The 8275-nt window shown below is 37.9% G+C and overlaps 1 long non-coding RNA gene across 1 annotated transcript; it reads left to right on the plus strand.

The window, feature by feature from the left end:
- Positions 1–2600: 2600 nt before the first annotated feature.
- On the plus strand, positions 2601–7390 carry LOC139079805 (uncharacterized). Its single transcript, XR_011533744.1, has 3 exons — positions 2601–2647; positions 6854–6939; positions 7283–7390. It is a non-coding gene; the product is annotated as an uncharacterized lncRNA (long non-coding RNA).
- The last annotated feature ends 885 nt before the right edge of the window (positions 7391–8275 follow it).

Below are 8275 nucleotides of genomic sequence, written 5' to 3' on the forward strand. Positions count from 1 at the left end.
AGTTCACAGAAATCTCGACAGACTTTCCCTTCCACAAGGTATCACACTGGTTCATTATGTTGATGACATTATGCTGATTGAACCAATTGAGCAAACAGTAACAACTACTCTAGACTTATTGGTAAAACATTCGTATGTCAGAGGGTGAGAAATAAATCCAATAAAAATTCAAGAGCCTTTTACCTCAGTGAAATTCCCAGGGATTGAATCGTGTGGGGGCATGTCAAGATATCCATTTTAAGATAAAGAATAAGTTGTTACATCTGGCCCCTCAAACAATGACAAAAAAGAGATGCAATGTGTAGTGAGCCTCTTTGGATTTTGAAGGCAACATATTCCTCACTTGGGTGTGTTACTCCAGCCCATTTACCAAGTAACCAAAAAGCTGTTAGTTTTGAATGAGGCTCAGGACAAGAGAAGGCTCTGTAACAGGTCCTGCCTGCTGTGCTAGCTTCTCTCCCACTGAGGCTGTATGATCCAGTAGATTAAATGTCCATGGAGGAGAAGGATTTTGTTTGAAGCCTTTCATAGGCCCCTGTAGATGAATAACAGCTCAGAACCTTCAAATTTTGGAGCAAAACCCTGTCATCTTCTGTGGATAACTACTCTCCTTTTGAGAAACAGCTTTTGGTTTGCTATTGGGCCTTGGTAGAGACTGAACACTAACCATTGGTCACTAAGTTACCAGGCAATCTGAGATGCCCATCATGAACTGGATATTGTCTGACCTACCAAGCCATAAAGTTGGGGGTGCACAGTAGTATCCTATCATCAAAATGCAAATAGTGTGTGTGGGATTGGGCTCAAGCAGGCTCCGAATGCACAAGAAAGTGCGGTGAAGAAGAGCCCAAATGCCCATGGTCCCTACTCCTGCTACATTGCCTTATCTCTCCTGGCCTGCATTTATGGCCTCATGGCGAGTTTTCTATGATCAGCTGACAGAGGAAGAGAAAATTAGGACCTTGTTTATAGATGGGCTTGCACAATAGGCAGGAACCAAGCAGAATTGGACAGCTGCAGCGCTATACCCCCTTTCTGGGACACCCCTAAAGGTTGGTGGTGAAGGGCAATCCTCCCAGTGGGCAGAACCTCAAGCAATACATCTTGCTATGATTTTCTTTTTTAAAGATTGGCACCTGAGCCAACAACTGTTGCCAATCTTCTTTTTTTTTTTTCTGCTTTTTCTCCCCAAATCCCCCCAGTACAAGGCTGTATATTTAGTTGTGGGTCCTTCTAGTTGTGGCATGCATGGTATTCATTTTTATTGGAAGGAAAATGGCCATGTGTGATTGCATGCCAATCATGGGCTATGGCCAATGGCTTGGCTAGATGTTAAGGACTTGGAAGGAACATGACAGAAAAATTACTGACAAAGAGGTCTTTGGAAGAGGTATGTGGATGGGCCTCTCTGAATGGGTGAAAAATATGAAGGTATTTGTGTCCTGTGTGAATGCTCACTAAAGAGTGACTTCAGAAGAGGAAGATTTTAATAATCAAGTGGATAGGATGACCCATTCTGTAGATACGAGTCAGCCTCTTTCCCTAGCCACCCCAGTCAGTGCCCAATGCGCTCATGATCAAGGTGGCCATGGTGGCGGGAATGGAAGTTACTTAAGGGCTCAGCAACATCAGCTTCCACTTACCAGAGCCATCCTGGCTACAGCCTGCTGGGTATCCAATCTGTCAGCAGCGGAGACCAACACTAAGTTTCTGATATAGTGACAGTCTCTAGAGTTATCAGCCAGCTACCTGGGGGAGGGTTGATTACATTGGACAACTTCCATTATGGAAGGGTCTGCATCTTGTTCTTGCTAGAACAGACACTTACTCTGGATACAGACTTACCTTCCCTGCATGCAATGCTTCTGCCAAAACTACTGTTTGTGGACTCACAGAATGCCCTTTCCTCTCTCATGGTATTCCACTTGGCATTGATTCTGATCAAGCAACTCACTTCACAGCAAATGAAGTACATGTATGGGCCCGTGCTCATGGAATTCTCTGGTCTTACCGTGAGTCAGCCATTCTGAAGCAGCTGGCTTGAGGGAATGGTGGAATGGCCTTTTGAAGATTCAGTTATAGTGACAGCTAGGTGGCAGTACCTCACAGGGTTGTGGCAACGTCCTCTAGGAGTTTGTATATACTCTAAATCAACAGTCAGGATTCATGAATCCACAAATTAAAGGGTAGAAATGAGAGCGGCACCACTCATTATTACCCTTAATGATCCAACAGTACAATTTTTGCTTCCTGTCCAGATTTCCACATTTCTTATGTTCTGCTGATCTCGAAGTCTTAGTTCCAAAGGGAGGAAAGTTTTCACTGGGAGACACAGAAATGTTTCCATTGAACTGTAAGTTAAAACTGCCACCTGGTCACTTTGGACTTCTCATGCCTTTGAATCAACAGACAAAGGAGGTATTTACTGTGCTGGCTGTATGATTCATCTTTATTGTCAAGAAAGAGACTGGACTGCTACTCCTCTTAGCAGAAAGGAAGAGTCTGTCTGGAATACAGGAGATCACAGGGTAGCTCTTAGTACTACCATGATTTGTGATTAAAGTCAATGGAAAACTACAACCCAATTCAACCAGAACTATTGATGAGCCAGGCCTTTCAGGAATGAAGATTTAGGGAGCCCCACCAGGTAAAGAGCCATGACCTGCTGAGGTGCCTGCTAATTGTGAAGGGAATACAGAAAGGATTATTGAAGAAGGTAGTCATAAATACCAGCTATGACTACACGACCAGTTACAGAAACAATGACAGTAATTATCATGAGTATTTCTTCCTTATCTTCTTATGAATATGTGTGTGTGTGGCAATATTTTTGTTTTCATCCCTCTTTTATTCCCTTATCCTATAACATAAGATGTATTAAATTTACATCATAGTATTTAAATTACAGGCTATCAAGGAGAAGAGTGAACATCATCTAAGGGTTTTACATAGTCTTCAGGAAAAGTATTTGAGTGCTTTCAAATGTACACAGGATAATTGTGCCACGTTAGATGGAAGTATGGCCTTGTTATTGACTTTATTTTGCAAATAGGAATATTTAAAGAGAAGCAAATGGGTGCCAAATTGACAAAGGGCGGACTCTGATGGTTAATTTTATGTGCCAACTTGGCTAAGCTATAGTGCCCAGTTGTTTGGCCAAACACAATTTTCGATGTTGCTGAGGGTATTTTTAGGTATGATTAACATTTAAATCAGTAGACTTTGAGTAAAGAGGTTACTTTCCATAATATGGGTCTCATCCAATCAGTTGAAGACATTAAGAAAAAAGACTGAAGTCCCCTGAAGAGGAAGAAATTCTGCCTCTGCAGGCCTGCCAAACTGCCCTGTGTATTTTGGACTCACCAGCTCCCAAAATTATATGAGTCAATTTCTTAAAATAAACCTATTTATAAATACATCGTATCCATTCTCTCTCTTTGGAGAATCCTGACTAATATAACTAGCAATGTCTGCCAGAGAAGACTTCAGCAATATTTTTTATATTGTAGTTGTATATTTTACATGACACACTTTTTTCAAATATGATACATTTAAAAATAAAGACCATTTACATGAGGAAATGTATGATTTTACAGATAGAGGAATTAAGACTCTTGAGTGGCTAAGTGAATTTCCAAAGATGATAAAAACATTAAATGTGAGGCCCAGGATTGGCACTCATATTCTAGATCTACCGATATCATAGTGACTTTCCAAGGGGCGGTATTCACTTACATCTGTGAGATTTGACTTGGACAAGATTATTGCTTATCCATAAAGTGAGCATAATTGTATCTGAATTAAAAGATTGTTTGAAAATTGGTTGAGATGTGGACTCCAGGCATTTTGGACAGTGCCTATCTATTTAATATTTGATATTACTATTTCATGATAAAATGAAACTACTACTTTTTGTATTATATTCATAACTTTTATAAAGAAATCATCTTTATTTTACTAAAAATTAAAATGATTTTATAATGAAAATCATTATTTGAAAACCTTTTGCTTTTTAAGAGATTTTTACATGATTAGGTTTAATTGGTAAATCTTTTAAAACAAACCTAGAAGAACTATTGTAAAATCTGATTGTGTAGTCTTTCCTGATATGGCAAGACACTATCAGGAAACCCTGTGCTTAGAAAGGATTAGGTGAAGAGAATCAGTGAAGAGTGATGTCAAGTATGAATTCTTTCTTCAGAAAGTCTAAGAATGTCTTTGTATTTTTCTTTAAAAACTCCAGTATTAATATTTAGAAAACACTGAGGAAGGGTTTCATCTCTAACTTCTCCAAAAGACCCATTTGGAATATGATCGATTGACAGACGTCATTTATTGTGTCATAGTTTTGTTATGGTCTTTTAGCTTCCACATTAGGAAAAACTTTTCAAGGTATGCACTTGTGTACTATTCCAAGAGGTGATGACAAAGGATTACACACAAGCAATTTTCTGGAGTCAATCACAGCCCTAAACACGGTGTTGAACATCTATTGAAACAGTCTGTAGGTTTCAGGGAATGAGGAATGAGGTAAGGATGCCTTACTCCCAAAGTTCTCTATTTAAGGGCAAAATGCATTTGGGGGATGCTAAAAATCGTAGCTTCAGATTCAGTAGCCACCACTATAATGGAAATTTTGGCTGCTGAAATCCAATTCAGATATGCCACATGTGTGGAATGATAATATCTTTACTGAAATCAAAGTTTCAAAAGACAGCAGAGAGATGTTAAAAGCAATTTTATGATTTTTGATAGACCTTTTCATTTAAAATTTGTGCTAGTTGGTAACTTGAACTAGTTTTCAGAACGAAATGTAATCCTGGCTAAATGTCTGAATTCTAACGCTGTATGGCCATTTTTACTGGAAGTATTGAATCTATCAGCAGCATTTGATATAGCTGATCTCTGTTCCTTTCTAAATTGCCTTTTAAAATTTTATTTCCAGGACACTGCACTTGACTGGCTTTCTTCCTAACTTACTGGTTGTTCATTTTCAGTTGCCTTTGTTGACTCCTTCTGTTTTACCTGACCCCTTAACATTGGGTGGCCCAGAGCTTAGTTTTTATACTTTCCTCTTTCAGCTACGGACCATGGCGGTGTCATGCAGTCTCACATCTTTAAAGACTACCTATACGCTGAAGTCTCCGGAGTTTTTAAATCTCTTGGCCAGATTGTGCTCCTAAATGCATATATCCAGCTGTGGACTCAACATCTCTCCTTGGCTGCCTCATAGACATCACAAGTGTAACATGTATAAAACTTTTAAAATTCCAAATATTCTGTTCCAAATCTGTTCCCTCACCTCCCCCTGTCTCTTGGACACCGGCTTCACTTCCATTCTTCCTGTTGTCCGAGCTGGAACCCGTGGCACAATACTTACCTCCTTTTTTTCTCTCACATTCTATATCAAATCTGTTAGGAAATGATAGTGGCTCTATCTTCAAAACCTATCCTTCTCTGTTACCTCCCTTCTCTGAGCCACCGTCACCTCTTGTTTAGATACCGAGTAACTCTTCTAAAATATGTCAGATTATGTCATGTCTCCATTTTACTCGGATTGGAAGCCCAAGTCCAGAAGATGGCTGTAAGGCCTCTGACGTTCTGCTGCTCTCTCCTCCTCTCCGACTCCTCCTACCATTTGCACACACTCCCGGTCAGCTTCAGCGCTCGAGCTTCCTTGACGTTGTGTGAATATACCAGACATGTTGTTTGAAGGTTTTTGCTTTGTCTACTCTAGAATGTTCTTCCACCAGCTACCAGTTCAGCTAAACTCATCATTTTGCCTAAATCTCACCATAGTGATGAAGTTTACCTTGATCACCATAATTAATACTGAATCCTGACCATCCCCACACCTCCCCTACTGCTCCCCACCCCCAAACTAGAACTTCTGACTGCCTTTACCATACTTGCTTATTTTAATTTTTTCCATAGGATTGCTCATTTTTTATGTCTTTCCCCAACTAGAATATAAGCGCCTTAGGAATCTTTGATGCCTGTCACCGATGTATCTAAACAGCTAGAACATTGTTTGGAACTTAGTAGACACTTGAAACAATTTTCGAATGAATGCATAAATAAATCAGTAGGAGAAAAGCTATACATTTTGGCCACAATCTCATCTGCAGGCAAGAAAAACTAAGTTGATAGTGAGTTTGAATGGGACAGTAATTTGAAAGAAAAGAAAAGAAAAATTTTCTTTTTGGTATCTACCAAGTTCATTTTACTCTCTTTTATAAATTTAACAATTTTATGCAAAAAATGTCTAACATTTTCAGATAACAAAATTATGTACTTCTGTATTTAAAAGAAGAAGGAAAAATGTCTGCCATAGGAAAACCATAGGACAACCTAGAGCTAATGTGCGCATGCTGTGATCTGAGGAGTGGCCCAAGCTCCAGGGCCAGGAGGACCTCAAAGTACTTCAAAGCACCTGAGTGCAGTGTCGGGCGAGATCTGGCAGGTTTTGGAAGGATAACATTCTGTCTGAGTTATGATAAAACTTCATAAAGATTTACGTGTTTCTTGAAGCTTATGATTTGTACATTTCCTTCATCTTTCCCTTCGTTTGTTATTGTAAGTCCCAGCTGTCACTGGATGCATTTTCTAAGGGATTGTGTGCTATATATTTCCCTGCTAGAGATTGTTTGAATGCCTTCAATCCGCGAAATGTATTCAGATTTCAAAAACTTCACAACAGAAAGGGAGTTTCTTAGAAAACAGAAAAAAAAAATCACGTCATAGCATACATGTATCATTAGTATCGTTAAGCATTAGGAATGCGTAGTTCAATGTTAAAAACAGCTATGTGACTGACTTTTGTTTTTAATATAATATGTTTATCTGACTGAAGTGGAACGAGGAATCAAAAAGAGATGAGGAAATTGAAAGAACAACAGCAGAAATCTCTTGGGGCCAGAGAGGGGAAACTCTAAACAGGTGAGCGTTGACAAAATATTTTTTAAATGTTAAAATTGTTTGCATTATTCCTTTGAGAATTGGATGTAACCTGTATATCAAGAGTAGAATTTCAAAGACATGCTTTGGGTTAACCTAAAGCAAATTGCTTAAGTAATTTTTTTAATAATTAAACCTTTTTGGCTAATGTTAAAGTATCTATTTTTGGTGGAAATAAATGGACTTAATTTATTCTTGTTATTTAACATACTGAAAGACAATACTAAGCTGTTTTTGAGTGGCTCCGAGAGCATGGCCGAGAGCCCGGGAGGGAGCCAGCATCCTGAGTGCCTTCTTCCTGACTTGGATTGTTTTCTACTTGCAGTGCCACGGTGACATTATGGAGAGAGATAAGAAGTTGTTATCAGATTGTCCCTATAAAAAAATTGGGATTCTTGGAAAAATACCATTGCAAGACATAAAATTATTAGCATTTACATAAAATTGTCCTTTCTTACAGAAACAAAATTGGTATGAAATCTCCTGTTTTAACTGGAGTTTTAATTTCTTTGCAATTTTAATTATGCATCAATTAAATCAACTATAAAATGTAGCTGCATATGAAAGCCACTTGAAATCATCATTCAAAAATGTCCAGCCTTTAATAAAGCACCTAAAATATGCCAAAGCAGAAAAAATCTTTAATTACTTTACAAATAATATAGAATTAGATATAATGTATTGAATATATAAGAAGAAAGTTAAATTTTCATATTATTATGAAAATTTTGTATTTTAATATCATCACTTTGTGTTAGATATTATGTATTATGTATTAGGGAATGAAATAATACAAAGTTTTCTCATGTTAAAATATTAAAGTTTTCTCATGTTACAAACACTACATATGACGAGATACTCCCGTGTGAAGAAGTAGGACTGCAGTGCGTGGTCTGAGGTGATTATGACCTTACAGTGCTTGTAGTAACGTCCAGTTTCAGTTTGGGATCACACTATTATAATGCGTCAAACAACTTTAAAAGTATGCCGACGGCTGACTACACCTGTTTCCACTTTGTGAATCCCTTCCAGTTTGTGGCACTTTGGTCGAAAGGGACATATTAACTTGTGTCTTTCATTTTCAATCTAAAAATTGAAAACTCTTTCTTATTAGAGTTTTGTGAATGATATATTAACATTAATAGGATAATAAACTGTTAAGATTAGTAATTCTCTTTTATTTGATAGTTTGTAAAGGGATTCTTCACGGAGGTTCATTTGGGTTATTTCCAAGGAAAAGAGTAGATCAAAATGTGGCAAAATTCTGCTAAATTATATTACCATATCTTAATGAATAAAATCTTTTAACATTTAATCA

The sequence above is a fragment of the Equus przewalskii genome, chromosome 27 (assembly GCF_037783145.1).
Source record: "Equus przewalskii isolate Varuska chromosome 27, EquPr2, whole genome shotgun sequence".
NCBI lineage: Eukaryota > Metazoa > Chordata > Mammalia > Perissodactyla > Equidae > Equus > Equus przewalskii.